The following is a 22,945-nucleotide window of genomic DNA, read 5'->3' on the forward strand; positions in this document are numbered from 1 at the left end:
CTCTCAGAGTAATAAAATTAAAAGGTATTCCGGTAATGCGGCACGTGCTCGCTCGTTGTCTGGCACAAAAAAAGGTCTTATCACCTTTGGTCGAACGTGCTGCGATGCCCGATTATATCTGATTGGAAACGGGGGCAAGTGAAGCACGCATGTACGTGACGAAGCTGTAAGAAAGTCTCTTGAGATGATGAGGTAATGTCTATGGGGAATGCGTAGGAAATGCATGCCTGTACTGGCGGTAAGGGAGTGAGGAGTTGTGAAGCTAAAACAATTGCCGGAAGGACAATGTTTGGATGGTAAACAGACGAGAAAAATATATTATTATATAGTTTTTTCACTATGCCAATGTTTGCAAGATGATGAAAAGAAGACTTAAGCCATTCCAACCATTCATGAGAATTTTGATTTACATTAGTACCTAGAATTCAGTTCAACTACAACACGAGTCAATCAAAACCCAAGGTGAATTCTACAGCCAAATCGTAATTCGAATTTTAAGGTGCAATTAAAAAGTACAATCAATGGTTTATTAACTCAACATCCGGTTGTTTGGTCGTAACAAACGTGCGGATAATGCAATTAGCTGCAGTGTTGCCGCGCAAAAAATGCCTCTATTCGAAACCTCGTGGGATCGCTGCGGAAGTCGATGCCTTATGGTAGTCACATAACAATAACATCGTGACATTGGCAACGTCTTTATTCCGTAGTATTAAGATTGATTTTTGTGAAACGATGTTAATTGTTACCAATATCGTCGACGGAACAGAGATCGGAGAAAATGTTAATCTTCTTGACCTCTTTTGGAAAATGGAATAAGTATCTTGCAACCACATTAGCTCTGAGTATACACATGTGTGAAGCTTGTGAACAATGCAGAACCTAATATAATGAATGCAAACATAACTGTTGTGTGTATTATGTTTTATGACCGAACCGTTGGTTTAATTTGGGTAGTGGTTGGTGAGTGGGAAGATAGTAACTGAACCATATTTTTGACGAGGTTCAGGTTATGAGAGACCATCTTGACTGGTCTGTTCTAGCAGTTCTGTTCTAGTCTAGCGGTTGGTGGTGCTGACTGCTACACAGAAAAAAGTTGGTTCGATTCTTACCCAGGACAAATGTTTGTGTGATGAGCACGATCATATGTTCTGTTTGGGTGTAATTCATCTATCCGTAATATGTATTACGAAAGAAGTATAATTATCAGTTTTGCTTATTTTGAGGCAAGACGCCGTTGTGTGTGAAAGTTGTAAAAAAAACATACATTATGGGCCCAATTCATACTCCTTTGTACAAATAAGGAAGTCTTCTCGCAGCAGTTGGAGAAATTAAAATAACTTATACTTGAAGTATTTTCGTATTCTGTTTCAAACCACAAGAACATACATTTGTATTTCAAACAGTTATCACCTTGGTTAGTCATCTAGACAGATTTTCCATTTGCTTCAGTAATATAAATGAGAAAGTTAATGTGTTTACGTCTTGCACTCAATTACAATTTAGCTCGTAAAGGCTGAGCTAATTTATAGCGAGTAGTTAAATGAATATATGTATATTGAAAAGATTGAATCTCGGTTGTGTTATTCTCTTTAGACATTTGTGGTCAATTTGATTTAAATGTTGACATTTTAATTGGAAATGGATTGATTCGTATCAAGATATTTATAATATAATACTGCTGGCAGCAGTAGTATAAAATAATATAGTATACCTACCTTAAAAATGGTGCCATTCTTTAACTAAATCTAGAAATAATTGAGACCTGCATTAAATAACTTTGTTCAGCTATTTGCAGGTCATTGGCCTGTGTATATTATTTGCTAGTCTTCAGTTTTTTTTGTGAATATGATGAATATTATGCATGTATGTTTAAGTTTCATAGAGGATGTAGAAAATATGATAATTGTTAAGTTGATCGTTTTAAAAGAGTTATAATAAGTGTTCCTCTGTAAGCATTTAATACTGAAATTGAGAATTTAAAAGTATTTTTTTTTATTTCAAATTGTGTTGACACATTAACAAAAAAAGTCTTCAAGAATAAAAAAAAGTGTTACTAGTGTAAAGAGGAAACGTGTTTGTAATCCCGATCTGAAGAAAACCCCTGTAAAAAACAGAAGTAATCTGTCACCAGACACTAATAAACATTATATTGATCTGTTTTTGTGAACAATAACGTTGATTCAGTAACACTTTTGTAATCACATAATAATTTGTATTGACTATTGTAACGTGGAATGCTAGCATTCGGTAAAAACTATTGCGGTACATACATGTTCTGCTTTTTGTTGTAAAACTTAGGCGTGATTATTTAATTGCACGTATATTGACAGCACAATATTTGTTATAATTAGTAATGCGCCTTAAGAAATACAGATTTTGTCATTTTTATAGCAACTTTCGTAGTGAAGGTTCATATTTATATGCACCGGTTACTTGCGCGTTTTTATCGGGATTGCCCGACTAGTTTCGAATCCAACTGAAGTCCTTAATCATGAACTGACGTGGAAACGGAGGCATGATTTGAAGAGCGAGATATCAATAAGATTTTGATGAAGTTATTTAAGGCACTTTGAATTACCGGTTATTTCTATTTAGCCATTAAATTGGAAGTCGCTCGATCTGTTTTCGGAATTTATTAAATTAAGTTATTAAGTTTGGATTTCCCCTGTACCTATTCTCTAGCTCTGGTTTTTCCAGAAAGCTTTTGGTAATTATCAATGTGGTTATGATTCAGCTAAATAATGCACCTAAATTTGTAATTAATTAGTCACATCTGCGGTCGTATGGATCCATAGTTATTTTCTTCTTTTAAGATCGCTTTTTTTGTACCGACTGTGACTCATGCTGGCAATAATGTAATATTAAATAACCTTTTCTGGGGCACGTTTGAAGTCAAAGAAACCCCCTCCTGCGTGTCTAATAAAGACTTGTAATATTTAAAATTCATTGCTTACACAAATAAAATAATTACTTCAGACATTTCCATAAGAAGTTCGGAATGTTTATAATGAAGTGGACATATTTATGCTCCAGATTTTAATGTACTGACAATAGTTAAATTCGTCTCGCAGTGGGAAAGACGAAAGGTTAACAATTCCGTTATGTTACGGTTAGCGTTGATGTTTGGAGCAGGGGTCTGCAACACTTTGTATTGCAGTTACCGTCTTGTGATTTTGATAAAGTTGTCAAAAAAAGAAGCAAGATAAAAAAATCTTTTAACGCTCTTAATCTTTAACGGTTCGACCGTTTTTTTGAAAAAAAAATAAGTAGTTTTGCAAAAAAACGGCTTACACATAATTCATCTTTAATGCAAAACAAACTTAATAGCACCATCCGGTCCGAAGCTAAGATGTCACAGACAGACTGACTTTTTGCGTGGGAAAAGGGTTAAAAGCAAAGTGAAAATAAAGAATGTCTTGATGTGGTAACTCTGATTTTTGCTATTCCCGGTAATATAACATCATTTCCTTCAAAACTCATTTAATAAAAAAATCAATGCAAGAGAAACTTCAGATGAAACTATGAAATCTATAGGTGTATCAAATTACGCGGGTCATCGAAAATGTTAAAGACACCTGGCGAAGACACGTCGCCGTCATTTGAGTGTCCACATTGTTTTGATTAGCCCAGTTTGTGTTAGCCGGGCTAGCTGTAAACTGTAATTACTGGATACTTGTGTTCTTATTGTGCTCACAGAAACGTGTTAGACACTACAATTATAGTTAAGTCTGTGATTTTCATGTGCTTATACTATGTGTATCGGTGTTAAAAGCTTGGGATACAATATGTACAAAAAAGTTGCTTGTCGTAATTGTGCAGGATGTATACTCTAGTACTCTACCTATTCGGTAGCCGAATAATAAGGTTAGGTGAAATAGGTTGTTTAATTCTAAGCTTATTTTTTATTTACGCCTTTCGTTCTTCTACTTACTTTAACAAGGAATAAACTTTAGATGTCACTTCCTACGAGAATATTGTGGCTTGGTCATCTTCGATTTTAAGCGATTGCATAAAGAATGTGAAGATGATGATACATGTAGTTTTATAAGAAGGCAGTCCTCAAATACTTCAGTATGAACGAGTTTTGGATATCTCGCAAGACATGAGTAATGTATATCAATAGTTAAATGTTAATAAGTTTTTTTTTCTTACGCAGTATTCCGAGATCTCCTGTATTTTGTTTGGAGGATTTCTCCCGTGGTGTGCAATCAAGTGACCATGAAATTAACTTTACTAAGTAAAACCCATTTAAGCCAAAAAGGAATTAAACAAAAGACGTCGGCAGGTGACCCTCGATACTCAAGCCGCGGCGTATTCAACCGTTAAGGCTATTTACCGAACGATTAGACACAGAGGTTTTAATGTAACCGGACAATTAATGCAGAAACTTCGTTAGGAATGCTGGTTAGGCCGAGATGGCAACGTTAAAGTACTTGGTAGAAGTCAAAGATCATTGGCCGAGCTTTATTGAGAAAAACAATGGTGTTGGATGACCGCATACTCTACAAGAACTACAACTACGTTAAGTTTTTAATTAATCAGAATTAGATTTAGTTGTTAAAAGTCTCCATGTATTAGAAACCAGAATAAAGAGACATCCTACTACTATTATAAAGGCGAAAGTTTGTAAGTATGGATGTATGGATGTTTGTTACTCTTTCACGTAAAAACTACTGAATGGATTTGAATGAAACTTTACCACAATATAGCTTATACATCAGAATAACGCATAGGCTACAATTTTTGAGGTTTCTAATGTGAGGTCGTAAAAAAACACATTTTTTGCGCTTACATTGCAAACGCTGACTGAATCCTACAAGATAGATAGAAGGCAGATAGATAGATAGAAGGCAGGTATAAATTATAACTTATATCTTCTAACCACGCGGACGAAGTCGCGGGCAACAGCTAGTAAAATATAAATTACCAAGTAAGTATAGCTTTTAAACTTTCATTTGACCAATGCCTTCATGAGATGAAGTACAAACGAGAACTGGATAAGCCAGGGTAATCAACTGATGACCGTTTATAAAAAAATTCTATTGGTATATGAAGTGAAAACGCGTTAAACAATAATATACCTCGATGAAAGGCCCGCATACAAGTAGAATTTAAATTAGAATTGAAATGTCTAAACAAAGGTAAAACATTCGTTATTTACTATGTTAAAGGGACACAGTTCTACATGTATTTTAATATGAGCACCCTGGTTTCCAAATATCCTATCTCACTACTCTCAAAAGGAATGTCAAAACTAACTTTGTCTTCTTAATATCTCATTCTCTTTCTAGTTTCTATAACTGTTTTAAATATACATTTTCCCCAGAAGTGAACGAACGGTCAAGATAGCGGACAAAACTAGTTTACGCAAACGCTACAATTATTCAAGTTCAGTAATCAACGGCACACAATTTGAGTTATGTAGAGTGCAACTAGTTCACCGGCGACTAGTTTATTAACAGTTGTCCACTCGACCGGCGACCAGTTTATTAACAGTTTGCGACAATAACGTCTGTAAGACTACACATGTATGTAATTTCACGCTGAATTGATCGTTTACGACCGGCCTCGGTACAGCAATAAATGTATGAAGTATTGGTTTGTTGTTTATTGATGATATCTGTCTAGTTGTGATTGTAGATGTTGTGTTATACGTTTATTGAGGAAAACGAAGAATGGATCATGTTTATTCCTGGTCGCAGTTAGGCAAAAAAAATGTACTTACAAATCTAGCTTTTCAATTAAATGGTACAGAACAATTTTGAATTGACATGACTTATTGACTGACAATGCTTTCTGTGACACTTTTGCATGCTGTATCCTCTTATTTGTTGGATACTTTTTTAAATATGATATTTAAATTAATCGAACTCTTATCTGCATCTGATTATGCTTCAAATAACTTTGAATAACATTATACAACGACCACAGTCAAGTTTAATGTGAAAACCAGTTACGGAATTAAGGATTTCTCATATTCAATAACATTGGCATTTACTTTATATTGGTGAATGTTAGCTTTCTCTCTTTTACATTTTAAATGCATTGGTAAAATTGAATATTCATTTAAATACTAAATATGCGCATTGCATGTAATTTCTTTCGTTACGTCTATAGTAAGAAATACTTAATTAACCATCACACATTTTTATGGCTAATGTGAGTTATTAGTGTTAAACTTTAATTGTTCATAAAAAAATAATAAGAAAGCTCTCTCTTTGTCAGGTTTATTTTAAATGTGTGTGGGTAAAATACATATACTTCCTACGTTTATTTAATAATTGCGACACACACTAATGAAACGTGAATTGGCGCCAAATTCTACGCAACTGTCAAAAAACATACAGCCCGTGTTTGTTCGAAAGTTGAAAGGGGAACGCGCGCCACGCTCCATCAGGCACAGACGCAGAGCACACGACTACAAACTACGCGAGTCACAAGAACAGCTGAGCTTAGCACCGCGGCCTCGGTGAGAGCCACCTTGATGCGACCGAAGAAAGCGCCGAACGAGATGCAATTAAACGGAATACGAATAAACGATAAGGTGAAATCGCGAAGCTCAACCTCATTGCTGATGTGCATAGACAATATAGATAAAGGCAACGACAAACGTGATCGGCGATTGTTATTTATAAATCGAATTTTAAATAATGGTATTTGAGGTTGCATTGACTTTAGGAGCTAGTTCCTTATTCAATTTAAAAAAACATATCTATATATCCGTTAGCTGTTATTGTTTTACGAATAGTAGATTTCGATTTCGTGGTTTAGTAATCAAATTCAATAACAGCGATTTTATTTTCTTGCTTTCGTCGCGGTTTAATTGCATCAAATTATGTTATTAACTACGAAACAAACCTTGGTACAATATAGCTTATGTTGCTGAAATGTTAATGAACTATAAATCACAGAAACGTGTTTTTTTAATACTTAATAACATATTTCTGATTATAATATGAGGATTCGAGGGGTCATTCTGTAAAGATATATAATTTTATAGTTAAATTTGAATAAAAGTCAATTACTTTTAACTTAATTTAATGCATTAGAACAGATTTTAACGATAAATACATCGATCCAATTTAAAAGCCAAAATCTGGCAATTTAAAATCGGAAACCAATTTACTTTTAAATGTCCGAGAGTGTTCCAAATTCAAAACAAGTAAGTAGCCATATTAGTTCAATGGCAGTCCGTAAAGGAAAAACATTTACATGCAATATTATGATATCACAACGATGCCATATTATTCATATGGTATACAATTGAGTAACGTGACCTAACCCAATGTCAAAACAAGGCAGGGGCCTAATTATTACCCAAACCCATCACTTGTTTATTAAACATTCAAAACGCATACAATGTCAGCTGGTTACGCAAAGGTCGTCTATAAAAAGATTCGGTGCAAACTTGTCTTTAAAAAAAGAACATTGACTATGGAATTAGATATTCGGATAAGACGTCGATACTTTTTAGTTTGTCAAAGTAAAAAGATCATTTTGATATCAGAGAATAATTTGTTAATGTCATCAAAAAATATGCATGTGAATAATTTACTTAATCTACTTAACTTTTCTTTACATTTCGAACATAAATTACCACCTACTTTGACAGTTTTATTTTTCATTTGATGTAATTCTTACTGTAGCTTTGAGACTTTAGTCCAATTCTTTTTTAAAACGACTGACTGACAATACTGGCCAGAAAAGGACACTCTATCCTCCAATAAAGTCGAAAGAAGAAAATATATTCTCGAAAGTGCAACAACAACATTATAGGTACCTAATTATTTTGAATCTAGATCAGTAGTGAGTGGGATAACGGTTTGAGTTGCATTCCTTGCTATAAGTTATAACGGACAGCTTTAGCCACTCGTGAGATTGCTCTGAGTCTGCACAATATCTGTGTTACATTGTATGGAATTACTGTTGTTAATATGAGTTATATTATGGTCGTAATAAACATAATTTATTTTTCTTGAATTAGAGAAATTGTTGACAACCCCTGACATAAAGTCGTAAATCGTGACAGTAAGTTGGTGAAGAATTTATTACTTGTGTCGTTAGGGTTCATAAAATTTGATGTCACATGCACAAAGACACCCAAATCCGAACAAGAATTCGTAGATCACACAAATTCTTGTCCTACCGGGGATCGAACGCGCGATACGCGACCTCTACCATTCGGCTATCCGTGTAGACTTCGGATAAAGTTCCAGTTCCAGTGCTACGTTTCATAAAATCAGGAACACTGAATACTTCAACATATTTCGCAAACATTTATTTTACTATCATAAAACTCCTTACTCACACTCAACTTTATCTTGCTCACCGACTTGAAAATCAAGCCGCAACGATCACTCCAAACATTGTCCAAAAACAATCTCACAATACCTTATAATAATCTTTACAATACGCGTCAGTTCGCAATAGTTCATGAGATAAAAATTACAATGGCAATACTGTGTGTTTTGCTTTATTTTGTTTAAACATTATCAACAATGGTGTTTGTGACAATCAGTAGCCGTGATCGGGTGTCGGTAGTCCGTTTGTAAACATAAGCCTTCTTGGTATACTTATGTCTTGCTTGGATTCATTCGTGGTACAGGGTGTACTGAGACCTTGTACCACGAACGTGATTTCGATTCGAGGAATATAAGTTATTGACATTTAGGTACTTGGACTAGGGAATGCAGTTGAAATGCAGCCAATTCCATTTTGAATTTTGTTATACACTTAGTATCATTCAAAAGGTTAGGTGTTTTTAGAACTGGCTATAACAAACATAAGCGATAGATTTGTTTTTGACAAAAAAAGACCTTCAAAATTTTAAAATTCATTTATATATTTTAAAACATCATTCATCAAATTAAATTACTCCGTCACGTAGCGCGCTCGGCACATTTTCATGAAGAATCATAAAAGTTTTTATTCGATTCGATCTCCTACGGAGAGCTATAATCATTCAACGGCATCCTCATCGAATCACGTTCGTATAAAATTACAAATTGTGACACCGCTTCAAAATCGCATTAATTGCGTGAAGTGTCACACCGGTTAAATAAATACCGTTTCGGTTTTTGTTACACTTTTTAGTGATCGTCAGAATTATCGTTAGCCGAAAATGCAGTTATTAACTGTTTTTACACTGCAAATGACATAAGTTGCACTTAAACAAACGGAGTGAAATAGCCCGCCTAGTTTTTTTATACTTTTTTCTGAAAAAATGATGGTAAATCTCTACACAAAAAAAGGATTGAAATATCTAGTCACGCTGTGTTTTTATTTAAAAAGCTCATGGTCTTTGGAATACCAATGAATTATTGAGTAGTCGGAATCTCTGCAAACAAACTAAAACATATTCTTCTAAAATTGCTCGCAATCTAATCTGGGAAAGCAAAATATTCATAATTGTTAATAATATGATGATAAAGTATCAATCGATAAGCGAGCAATGTCTGCATTTCTAGAAATTCACCGATTTCTAGAATCAAATTACCTTTTAAAATCTAGTACCTAATGTTCGAAAAGAGAAATAAAATTGTAATTCGTAAATTATAATGTAGTCGAGGCGAAAGCGAACGGGGATCGGTTTGGCATCGACACTAATCCACATTGGATCGTTGTTCTGATAAAAATGTAAAACAATGGCGTCCGTTCCGTTCGCCGGCGCTTGCGCAGCTTACGTTGCGCGTGCTAGGAAACTATCCTGCGTTGTGAAACTGACGCTATAAATAATATTAATTGTAGGTATTTAAAAACAAAAAAGGTTTTAAAGAATTAGAGATACAAATCTCCAGAAATCCTTGGTTTTGTTGCGTAGTCTACAGTAGTGTTAAGTAGAATTGTTGTAAACGTTTAGCGTAATGGACGAGTACATGTTGAGGTCCGATGAACAGTTAACAATCTGAACAATAACTTTATGTCTTACAAGGTGATCTGGATTCTCGGCATCCTTTGACTAGAATAATGTGCTACCGTTACATTTTTCACACACACATCGTTCCACATTAAAGCACGTGATTATACTTTTTTTTAATTCGTTCTTTATTTAAATTTTATTTGACTTTGTTGCAGCTGAACATTTTTTACCAGTACTTGGAATAACTGTGAGTTTATACTCGACTTAGGATGTAAGTTCTAACCGTTTTCATGGAATGTGGCCTTGCTTTTCATCAGCATACTTGAACGAAATTCTCTAAATATTAATGACAAAACGAATCCCAATGATTGAATGTGGATGTTTTTTTTTTAAATAGTCATGATTTTGCAAACTCAACCTATCAATGATGACCTGCGCAGGATGGCTGGCAGGAGCTGGATGCGAGCAGCCGAAGATAGATCTCGATGGCGTGCAATTGGGGAAGCCTATGTCCAGCAGTGGACGAATATGGGCTGATCATTTTCATGATAATGAACCTATCAAGATCTCCTCATCAAGACCTAAGTAACTCCTGAATAACCTTCTGATTTCTAAATAAAATCACGTATCAATAAACCTCATCCACATTGCAACACTCGTCCATAACCTCGCTATAATATTGACGGTCATTGTACAAAACTAAAGTGGAGTAACTGTAACTTTAATAAATGATATTGAATTACTTAACCGGTTTTATGGGCCATTGTTAGTAATTCGGTTACAAACGTGTGAAAATTTGTTACGACCGAGGCAATGCCAGGCATGCCACAGAACGGACTTGAGCTGAAGAATTCTAACGCGAATGAATTGATGGATCGAATGGGAATGTTGTTGAACTGATGGGGTATAGTGTACTATGGTATAATGTGAAAGATAGAATAAACGGTAATGTGTTACGAAATAATAGAAGTGAATACTAAAGAGAAGAATACAGTAAGCTGCAAATTTTGGATTTATTTTTCAATTGCTAAAAGAAGAAAGGGAGAGAAAGAGATTTGAGAATGATTTTTCGGGGCGTATTCTTTCTGCACCTGGAGATCGGCTACAGTTGCGAAAACATTAAAAAAAGGATAAAAATTACGTGTTTTTGGGATAAAAGACAAAATATAAGTCTCTGTAAGAAACCATCAAATATACCCAAAACAAAGTGCTAGCCAAGCTTGTAATGCGCGCACATTTCTCTATTTAAGACTCAGTTCAAGGTTGCAACAATAACAATTAATTACCGTTATTTTAATTGAATTCTAGATTTTATAACCTTCATCATTATTTTAAGCGTTCTCTCTAGTTAGTCTGGACGCAGACTTTAACTGCTTCACCGGAGTGCACGGCGAACCTCAATTATCTACCCATTTAAAACAATTGCAATTTACAATTCAACATCGATTTAGAACTCCACTGTGCAACAGTTGTTGATTGTACCTATGAAATACTGGATCGAAATTATGTAACTAGAGACTTCGTCCATTCGTCCTATCTTTTTGAGATATAACAAACTGTGAGAAACATATTATTTGGCGCCATTTGCTCCCGCTATTCATTCCTCTCGCTTATATGTAAATTGCTTCGGATACAGAACGCGATAGCAATTGAGACAATCATTTAGTTTCCTTGACTAAGTTAAGTGGTATCATTATAGACACTTTATTTACTGTTGCTGTACATTTATCTGCATACATCTGTCTCCTTTCCATTTATTGCTACTAAGTCTACTAACATATTATTTTAAACTGCATCACAAATGGCAGAAGTCTATTTAACAAAACAGGTGATAGGAGCTACTGTCACGAGACATTCGGTGTGGAAAAATAAATTAAATACTAAATCTAAATGCACGGATAGCCGAGTGGTTGAGGTCACCAAGTCAAACCTGCTATGCGCCATGCTTCAAATATTCGATGTCCACGTAGAAAAAGCGTTTGTTTGATCCACGGATGCCTGGGTCATACGTTGCAGATGGAGAAGTGATATAATAGAAGAAAGAGTTATAAAGACGTTTTACCAAACAGGTGATGTTATTACAGTTATCATTATACTAAATAAACATCAGCAATTTCGTTATAACTCTTAGAGCACACAATTGTAAAAGACACGTTACATTTAACCGCAAAGCTACATAATAAGTTCATTCTGTTGACTCTTATACTTGTATCGTATACCAAGTCAGCCTTGTCTCATATCATCCAGGCTAGTCATAAATCAGTGGCTAACACCAACCACATAATAACGAGCATATAAAAACGTCCCGACCACACATTACGACTAGATATCTCACGTTTTCTTTCAATCAGCCATCAAAGATTAGTATTGTAGAAAGTTTAGCTACATTATATTTTATTAGGTATAATAGTGTAGTTATATGTATTGGGGATGCGGTTCTTGACTAAACGTTTGTGAGCCGGATTTGAATGTTGCATATCATGTAAAATTACTGGTGTATCTATATCGCGCAAGTTTCTAAGTAGTTTTCTTCAGTTATTGTTAGCTTTCTTATTTATAGTCGAAATAGCTTAATCAGAAATGAGTTCTATCATTTAATGAAACCACAGTACTTATTGTAATATTCGTCTGCTTATCGATCTCATATTGTGAGAACTGATAGGATGATACTGAGAAGTGAAAAAAGCATTCCATAGAAGTATTAAATGTAGGTGGGTGAGCAAGTGGTGGTGGCTAACCAACATAAATTAACGATAACGTCAAGTCACGTGACTTATCTAAACAAAATGTCAGTTCCACTCATTTGAGGGCGTTATTAACGGTAACATTTGCAAGAACACCACTAAGTTAACGTGGCTGTTCAGTTAGTTATTATGAACATTTAATTCTTCGACCGAGAATGAATGAAATGTTACATTCAAACACCGGTTCCTAAAACCAGTAGACGAATTAATATTCTATATGGACGTTTGTTTACGTTTTATAATTGTCTAATGATCCGTATAACTGGTTCCGTTTTCACAAAACATCGAATAATGTATTAGAGAGTCGTGCCGGATGTGATGAGGACCCTCTTTCCGTTTTTGGTTACTGTTGAATATCGATTTGATTTTGATGGTATTTAATATGTATTTATGAATTTCTAGCTTGTCAGTAATGTAGGACATGTATTGTAATGTGAATCATTAATGTTCATTTTTATTTCTTAATTTAAACTACACGTAGTAGAAATATTGGAAACTGATACATTGGGTCTCATCATAAACCTCTCTTCTACTTTTAACTATCCTATTTGGGTACCTACATATGGCCGAGAGGTAAAGGTCGCCACGCGAAACGCACTGACCGCGGGTTCGATCCCCGCGTAGTGTGATCCTCTAATATTTGTTCTGAATCGGAGTGTCTTAGTGCATGTGGCTTGCGACTTGAATGTTTATGGCGCTAGGACACAGGGATAATTCTCCTTAGTAAGCAAGACGTGAAAATGTAAATGCGTATCGCGAAACATTTGGCTAGATTTTCTATAAACCATGATTTTTGCATACAAGTCACAATCAACTTAATTAATCTATCAATTTTCAGCCTTCATCTCCCATAAATAAATTTAACTGTTTAAGCTTAACTCGAAGGCTGTAACAGATATTAAACACACACACACGCCCACACCAGCATAACTAGCTGATTAGGTCATGCAAACATTTGTAAGACCTAGTGTTCAAATCTATGAGGTAATTAAATACACAAGGCTTTCGTATGATAAAGCATCTGATATTTATGAGCATAAAACTGGGATAGGAGATTACAAGAAAGAGATAGCAGGAGTGGATGGATTTATTGCAAAATTATTGCTTAAAGGGAATAGGCCCATTGTAATCTATTGGTTAGATAAAGCTGATGATAAGGAGGATAATGTGGATCATGGAAGGATTAACAATAAAAAATAAGTTAAGAAGACAAATTCTTTCTTCTTGTTTTTTTATTGACGTATGATCAGAATGACTTTTACTGATATGAAAAATGTGAAAGCATTGATTTCTAGATCACAAATGTTGGAATGTTTGAATAGATGCTTATTGAAATTAAAATAATTCTGCATATAAACATGCATACGAGTATTAAATACAAGAATTTATTTGCATTGTACACCTTATAAATAACACACAATATAATTTAAACCTAAAGAATGATCACTAAAACAAACATACCCAAAACCGTTACTAATCCCAAAATTAATCACCATCCATAAATCTCAAACCGGTGATGTTTTAGTAATCACCGCATAGATCAGTCCAAGGCCAGGCCTGACGCCTCAGGTCCATGACGTAACCATGCCATCATCCCACGAAGTGTCAATGCCACCATCCACCAGTAATGATTGCTATGCAGTCTTGACTTAATGATACGTTACATATCTATTTAGATAGACTGAGAGCAAACGGGTTTAAAAATGTTGGAGTGTAGAAGGTATTTCTTGTGTACCGTTGGGAACTTAGAGAGGTGTAAATAATTTTATTAGTCTTCGGACTCCTAAACTTCTGAAAAACTTATTAAAATAAACTTATTTCCAGCAAATTTGGAATAATTTTATTATACTAACTGAATAAAATATTGTATCATGTATGGAGAATTTGAACGTAACCTGAGCTACGCGATTGCAAGAAAAGCAACAAAAAATCGAATAATGAATTGATAGCTAAATTGGATCTTTGACCTTGCCATTTCTCTAATAGCAGTTAATAATATTTTCGCACAAACAATATTATATTTGAATACTCTACTGCGACTAATTATTTAAATGATGCCACGGTTTACTGTCGGGATTGCCCGAATAATTTCGGACCCAACCAGAGTCCTTAACCAAGAGCTGACGCGGCGGCAGGGCTGTGACTTTTCTGCTTCTACTATGAGTCAGATATCAAAACAAATGCGTGTTCCTAACAATAGTCGTAAGGACAATGTAAATAACAAAAATATATACGTAAAAATATGATCCGAGCATCGATTGCAGTCACCTAGTTGCGCGGCCTCGTGTGCGCAAAATAAATTGCCGCGAACAATGGTGTGGCGCAAGTGTACGCACCATTGAGTGGTACCTTCACGGGTATTGATGATTTGTAGGATATGGAGACATCAGTGAGACATGCGAGAGGTCAAAATGGTCAGGAACATGTAGGGAGTGGATATTGGTGGTAGGCTGTAGGAATAATGTTGAAAAAATGGTTGTACGGGGGATTGAATGTGTTGAGTTTGGAAAAGGAAAATATTTAGACTAGCTGTTGCCTGCGTCTTTGCCCGCCTGGATGTCAGTTATAGGTGCAAAAACATTACCTCCCTTTAAAGCAGTCAGGTAAAAGCCTCCGTGATAATTCTAGGTGTCAGCTACCTTCATGCCAAATGACAGAAATTGGTAAAGCCTTTTGAGCAAAGAAGTGACAAACACACCCTCATACTTTCGGATTACAATGTGATAGTGTGATTATTTGACTATTAGGAATACTATATATAGTTTTTCCATAATTTGATAAAATAATTATAAGTTAATATGTCCGCAATACATACCATATAAGGATAGACAGTCGCTTGTTCATACATTGTGGTTGAATCATGCTAGGACTCAATCATACATATATCTTGAATGACCTAAGGACATGAATCACATATGTATACACTCTCACAACAATTAAAATAATCAGCAGACAATTAAAACATTTGTCACATCTCTGACAAATGGTCTTCTTTTGTCGTCATGCGTGCGTCGCTTGAGAATGAAATGCATCGATCATTTCATCAAATTACCGCCAAAGCCAAGCTATTTTATTGTTTTTATTAAGTATTGCTATTTACTAAGTTTTATGATAATTAATTTATTTTAGTGTTCATAAAAGATTGCACATAAAAAGAAATATGAAAAAATCCTGTAATGTATAATTTCTTTTTTATTGCACTTTAGAATGGACAAGATATATTAAAAACAAGATAGATTATAAAGAAAGTGATTATTACATTCTTGAAAAAGAAACTCAGTTAATAAAAAAACAATATATATGGTATTTAATTTTGTAATTAAAATATAATGTATCTGATCAAGCTAATGTTTTTTCATGCAAGTATTAAGTTAAGTTACCTAATATAGTAACTTTATAAATATCCTTTTTCCAACTATACACTTTATAACCTAAAAATAATAATTAAATAACCTCAAAAAACCTATTAAATTAATTTTGAAACACCTTTATCGCGTAAAGTGCCGCGTAAGGAACCGTTACCGAGAGGCCTACATTCATGTTAATACAATGTGGGTCATAGTACTACACATAAGATAGCGCCATACAATAGGAAACATGCTTAACTAAGCAGGTCAATGACTTGCATGATATCGTGACGTAAAAAGGTTTTAAAGGTATAATGCTTATCAGCATTAACACGCAACTCGAAAACATACAAATTCGCAAGTACAGTTTCTTGTAGAATTTTTTGCTGTGTCGGTTGAGTGGTTTAAAAATGGAATTATTACATCTCAAACTTTTTCTCTTATCATTCAGAATAGAGAAATAAAGACAGATTTTGACCATGGTTGGTATCATTTTGTGGAACCCTAAAAAATTGAAAAGAAAAGGTGGAAGGAATAGCGGTTCTGGGTACTGTTCATTTCAATGTAAACGTTCGAAAAGTGTTAAATTAATATCTTTTTACAATGTAAGATGTCTTAATTAAATCAAGAAAGGACAAATTTAATATAATAATATATGATGATACCTTGTTTTATCCAAAGCATCCGAAACACTTAAGAATGTCCTCAAGAAAGACCAAATACGTGCACATTTATAAGAAATACTATCATGCAAATGAATTATTATGTTTCTTTGAATTGCGTGATGAATCTTCTAATGATCTTCCAATAAACATTTTTCTCTACGTCATTACTTTCAATTGCCGCTTAGTCACGGAACTATTTTCCTACATCCATAGATAAGAGTTTTTATTTCTTAAAATTGTAGACTTCTGATGAATTCATGTCTTTAGCACGACAGTTTGTCACGTTTTTCTCATAATTATAATGACAGAATAGGGGTCCTATCTGTTCACGACTGACTATCTAGGGTTTCTTTAATCATTTGTCATTGCTAGCTGTTTCGTAACAAAATCTCATGCAGTGTACGTTGAATGAATGTAATATATTCAGGGGGGGGGGGCAACAAGCAAAGCGCTTTTGAAAAACTTTTTTATTGCCAAAACTTCAAGCAGTCTGGAAACCACTGATTTCTAAATCGATATTGAGATCTTACTTCGCTTTTACGTTATATTGACAAAAACACCTTTACGTACCACGCGTTACCTCTGAAATTAGTTACATTACATAAGTCATTGTTTAATTTTGGTAATAAATTGTCTAAATATTACTAAGCAAACATTTTATTCGAAAAGTATAAATACACAATTGTCCATTCGAAATTGTATATCTGTTTACCTAGAAATATCTTGGATTACTGGTTTTAAGCGGCGCTTTCTTCTCCATCTTGGAAAGCTAGTTAATCCGGTTCGTCCCAGCGCAGTCAATGCTATTATAATTTATACATATTGTTAGGAGAATCGTGGACATAGCGCACTTAAGAGAGGTATTTTATGAGATGGAAACTCTGTTTCACTTACTTAACTTTGCTTAAACGAAACATTTTGGATAAAGTCAGGCTAAAAACTAAAAACTGAGACAAAAATATAAGCGATTTTCGTTGCTAAGTAACCCACTACTAATTCACTTGTATCAATGACGGTAATTTAGGTCCAATTTTTTTTGACTAATATGGGAGGCATAGAAAACAAGTACTTCTAGTTACAAGAAAACCAAACAACTGTTAAAACAACATTGGAAACACAAAGGAAATACCAGTCACTCGAATGTTAGCGAATTTTGAAAACAAACGCGGTGTTAGGAAACACAGCGAACGTGAAGATGCCTTACAAATCGTAAAGTGCAGTGTATCGACATTTTACGTAACCGAGGTGGTCAATAATGGTCGATGGTAGGTAATGGCGGGGTAATGTCTAGCGGGACCGTAACCATGATTGCAAGTTAGGGTTGCCAAGTCGCTAATCCTTAAAGCCAGACAGATCGGCCTGTCTGGCCAGACATTTGGGCAGAATAACTGGGATCCCATAATATTGATTTTGTGTTCAGAATTGGGCAATGGGCAATAGTTTGTTCCATGAAGCGGTTTTGATTATTGCCTTACCCCTTGATGTTTTTTTATTATGGAATAAAAATAACATAGCATGCCAAGTCGTCTTACGAAACTGGCACCAGGCGGACACCGTTTATTTTGGCTGGACACGCACTCAAAAAGCCTCTCTTCCTACTTTATCCGGACGCCTGGCAACCCTAATTGCAAGGGAACCATAAGCTTGACACATTGCACGCCGCAGGTGATTGATGGGAGACATGGGCCATTGTGTGAATGCGTGTGCGCTGTGCAAGGGCTTGAGCGTAATCCGTTATTGGTTTCCTTGCAAGACCGTGACCGTGACTCTTGAGCGTGACGCTTTCCACCTTTTTTGTCATTTGTCTTATAAAATTCTTTAACCATATTATCGGAGAATTTTATTCTTTTTTATGGATAATGATCCAAATTACGTAATATTAAAGTTTTATTTTCCTTAGGCATTTTAATCTTTGACGAAATGTGGGTGTTTAATAGTACTAGTAAGCTCCTTTGGACGTAATTGGTGGACTGTATCTTTGTTTAAAAGAGCAATTATGTACCCCTTATTACGCTTTACCTGGGTTGTATAGAATTTATCAACCGCAAGATCAAGCTTATTCACCTGTAACTGAGTACATTAGTGCCATACATGAACGTAAGCACCTAAAGTCTAAACCGTCTCAAGGTTTCAGCCTAAATGAGTTTCGGTCAATTGCACAACACAGTTAATACTCAGATTAGTGAATTTAATATGATACAGCTGTGGGATGGGATTCGTTTTACAACGAAAAACTAGGTTTTTAAAATTCGACGAAACCATCACATATGAGATTTATTTTACAGGAAATCTGAGAATTTACAATTATTTATTTACAATTTGTTTAGAGGGAATCAAATTGTTGGAAAACAAACTTAAAATAGTGTGGCACTTTATACGAATACATGTTAAATTTTCGATACTTGATTTTCGCATTGGACCTTAGATCGTAAATCTGTATTAAACACTACTTATTCCTCAAACTACATCTACTTAAGTAAACTATCTTAGGCCATATTCGTATGCGCATATTGTGCCAGTTTGGTCATTAGATAACATATCTAGGACGCGTTGCTTAAAATAATGCAGCAGTAAGTATGTAGTAATGTTCTAACGGCATAATTAGCCCAACAAATTATGCTAAGTTAGGTAAAGTCATCGTGAATGCGTGAAGTGTTACGTTGTCAAGCAATAGTCTTGGTCAACTTCAAGTGAATTATTGTTTTACTTGCTTTGACTTCATTTGTAATGTTCCTTGACTTTGTTTGACTTTTTCTCCATATTTTGTAGTGAAAATTTGTAGTAATTGTTTTACTAACTAGGCGTTTTGATTTCCCAATTTGCGAGAATAATCTAATTGGAGAATCTTCTTAGAATAGATTGTAGTCAATATTTTAGCTTGGTCATACTGGATAGTTTTTGTAAATTATTTTGGTTTGTTAAAAAGCTTATTTATAGAAGTTCCGTTATAATATTGCGGTAACAACGTTGTAGAGAACAAATGTTAACACTTATGCAAAATGAGGCATAGCCGCATATTGTTATGATACATAATAAAGCCTGATTTCCCTATTGATAGCACTGAAGCTATCGCAGACCACAGGTCTTGGTGAAAAACATTGACTGAAAGTAGCTTTTATCTAAATACCACATCTTCCAAATCCAATTTTCAAAAATTGAAATATAATTTACATTTCAGCACACGATTTTTACACGTCAAGTTAACTAAAATACCTACATGGCGCAAAGTTGAGGTTAGCTAACCTACAACATTTCAAAATGTGGATGAGTTAATTCTCTAAACATACAACTGTTAAAACTATAAGAAATATTAACACACGGTCATGGTCTGGTGAGAGGGCAACTACATATAATTGGGCTCTTAGACTTACCTTACGTGGTTGCAAACAGACCGAGGCATCTCGGCATTAAAATAATGAGTTAACAAATTTAAGGTCAGACTTTTTCGTTAACAGTTCGGTAACACGCCATCTGACGGTTTAGGCATGTTATTTAATTGGAAAAGATTATGGTAATCTCTTTATTTTTTAGCTTCATTTTGTCTTTATTTTTCCGCCCACTACAAATAAAAAATGATGCCACGGGAACATAAAATTGGGAGAAAGAGGTTCTATTTGCTAATCTAAGTTTTAAACGTGTGCCAAATTTTGTCCAAATCAGTCTTTTGGCGCCACAGAGTTACAAACATATATCCAAACTGGCAACTTGAATCACACAGACGCCATTCTTACTAGGTCGATTAGAGCTTTTATCACTTTCTAACATTCAAAAGGACGATACACAGGTACTAAGTAACATGAAAGAGGGATGACCCTCAAAACCCACAAGGATCTGCCTTTAAATAAGCCGAGATTATCCTTCTTCGAAATCATTATGCACGGCGTTAAGCTCGACATAAAAACATAAACTTGCTTCGAATCCTAAGAATGTTAGGCCCAAGAAGCGAACATCCTCCTTTATTAACTGTGCAACTGAGTCATCAAATATCTTATGTTAGTCACATTCGTACATCCGTAATGCTGACCTGTAAGTGTGGCTAAAATTTCCTTTTAATAATGTATTTTGGGGTTAAGCTTTTGAGATTTTTTACGACCGATGTCGTTCTTTTATGGTCAGTTCTTTACTTAAAATAGTTTGTGTAATGGCTAGTTATCTTTGGAATGAGAAGAAGCCAATGGTTATTGTAGATTGTCTCTACTACTTCAGTAGTTTTAGCCCTTAAGATCCCGTCGAACCTTTTTTCCTTCCTCAGTATGGAGAAAGGTTTGTCTAGCTTGAAAGCAAAGTCTAGGTAAAAACTCAGAAGTCAAGATAATTGCAAATTAAAAGCTTTTCCATTTAATCTTTGGTCAATTAATGTACTTCAGAACATTATTCTTCCCAAAGTTAGCGACTGAAAAGATGCTCTTCTTTACATTTATTTTAATTCTTACAAAAACGCTAACTATCTAAGTGGATATAATGTTTATGATGTCATTAATCAAATGACATCAATCATTAGTATCATTCAGCCAATTCCGCCAAATAAATTGCGCGTCTTTAGGTAACAACTTAATAAGTGACTTAGTAATGGCATATTAACTTGGATGATGGGGTCAGTGGTTGATACGCGCCTGTCTGACTGCGCATTGACTCACCTCCAACCAGAGTTCGTTAACATCGACCATTGTTTCACGTATTCGTATACTTATGAAAATTGTACAGTATTGAGACGTTTTGGATTAAAAGGCTTTTATTTTTATAACTGATTTTTTTTCTTTTCTTGGCTGCCAGTTGAAGTACAGTTTTACTGGTTATCGTCTGTTCCCATTATGGAGTGTTGAATAAAACCTCATTTTCTGTGAGCTTACAGTTTCATGTGTTTTTTATTCACTGACCTAAAATACGTAAGGTCCATGTCATACCAAAAACGATAACTTTAATAGTGACCGGTTTCTATAAATGACGACTTAGCCAAGTCACCTTTAGAATATCGAATTTAAAAGGCAGAAAAAAGCTGCTTTTTAAGTCAAGTCGATGACAAATATTGGCGTAAGTAGAAGCAGAAGTACATGAATGTAGTAAATAGTTCCCACGGTAATGAAAAACAGATAAAATCGTAAAATTAAAGTCGACATTTTCTTAAAGAAAACAGTTAATCATCGATTGAGATAAGATCAATTAGTGTTCGTGTAAATTGATTAGAGCTAACAAATCCGCAACTAAGCGCTCCATTGATACTACAGAATTGTTAAATTTATTGCCAACTTAACCACTGCTGTGGTTAAAACTTTTTGCTCACTGAATTATGGCTCTCACAAATTCATTGGAGCGATACAGTACCCATTTTTCAAAGTGGTCGGATTCCACATAGGTAGGTAGACCAGTATTTGTCAACACAACAAAATGTGCACATGTGATATACCTTATTGCGCAGAAATTTATTAAAACTGTTTTTGAATTCTTAATTTAACTAATTTTAAAGATAAGCAATATTTGATAATCCTATTGTTTTCTACCGACCTTCAAACTTAGTTTTAAAAATATGTAGGTTTCAATTAATTTACACGTATCGGATACACACATTTTCTTCTTTGACAATGTTTAGTCGAAATTTTGCAAATGAAATTTTGTAAATAACGTCTCTAGTGTGACCTAGATAGAGGAGTATGATAAAAGTTTTGTAATATGAACATTTTCATTGAACTTACCCGCTAACATGGGCCAACGGGATCCAGCGAACACACTTCAAACCCAGCACTGAATCACAAACACTGAACCGAAACACGCCGACACTAAACACACTTGAACATAAAATAACAAACTATATTTATGTTATTTCAGCTGTTTGTCGTTAATATTTCGTTCGATTTATTCAGATATCGTTGAATATTTGTTGTTTTTAACGAGTAAGGCTAACTCTAGCGGCTATCCGACTGCGCGGAGTCGGACTGAGTCAGTGACACTGCGCAAGTCACCTTTCTCTGTCTAACCCCGCCGACGTCAGGTGAAAAGAACGAGACGACTAATCATTGGAATGCATCAACATAAAGAAGGTAGTACTGCGTGGGTGTCTCACCTTCGTATCTGGTTTTTTAACGGGTGTGAGTAGGAGAGGGATAGTGTTTAGCCTTTCTGAGGTTCATGGTGAGTATGTACGGCAACAGCGCGTAGAAATTATGTGGAAAAATGAGGCTTTCATCGTTAAGGCGACGTTCGAAGAATATAATTTTGAGAACGGGCAAAAATGAATGAGGATATTTTGAATAAAAGATGCAACAAAATCATTTTTGGTAAATTTCCCGATACAACAATGATGAAATATTACTGCTTGAAAAACTGCAAGCTTAT

General features: G+C 34.8%; 1 protein-coding gene across 2 annotated transcripts in view; it reads right to left on the reverse strand.

Moving 5' to 3' along the window:
* The window catches only part of LOC113502335 (ATP-binding cassette sub-family G member 8), a 61,926-nt gene extending 39,326 nt beyond the window's left edge, over positions 1-22,600 (reverse strand). For both annotated transcript variants that reach the window (XM_026883873.1, XM_026883871.1), the window contains exon 1: positions 22,306-22,600. The gene's annotated coding sequence lies outside the window, so the exon portion shown is untranslated. The remainder of the gene's footprint in view (positions 1-22,305) is intronic.
* Between the last annotated feature and the right edge of the window lie 345 nt (positions 22,601-22,945).

Source organism: Trichoplusia ni, chromosome 17 (assembly GCF_003590095.1).
Source record: "Trichoplusia ni isolate ovarian cell line Hi5 chromosome 17, tn1, whole genome shotgun sequence".
Taxonomy (NCBI): Eukaryota; Metazoa; Arthropoda; class Insecta; order Lepidoptera; family Noctuidae; genus Trichoplusia; species Trichoplusia ni.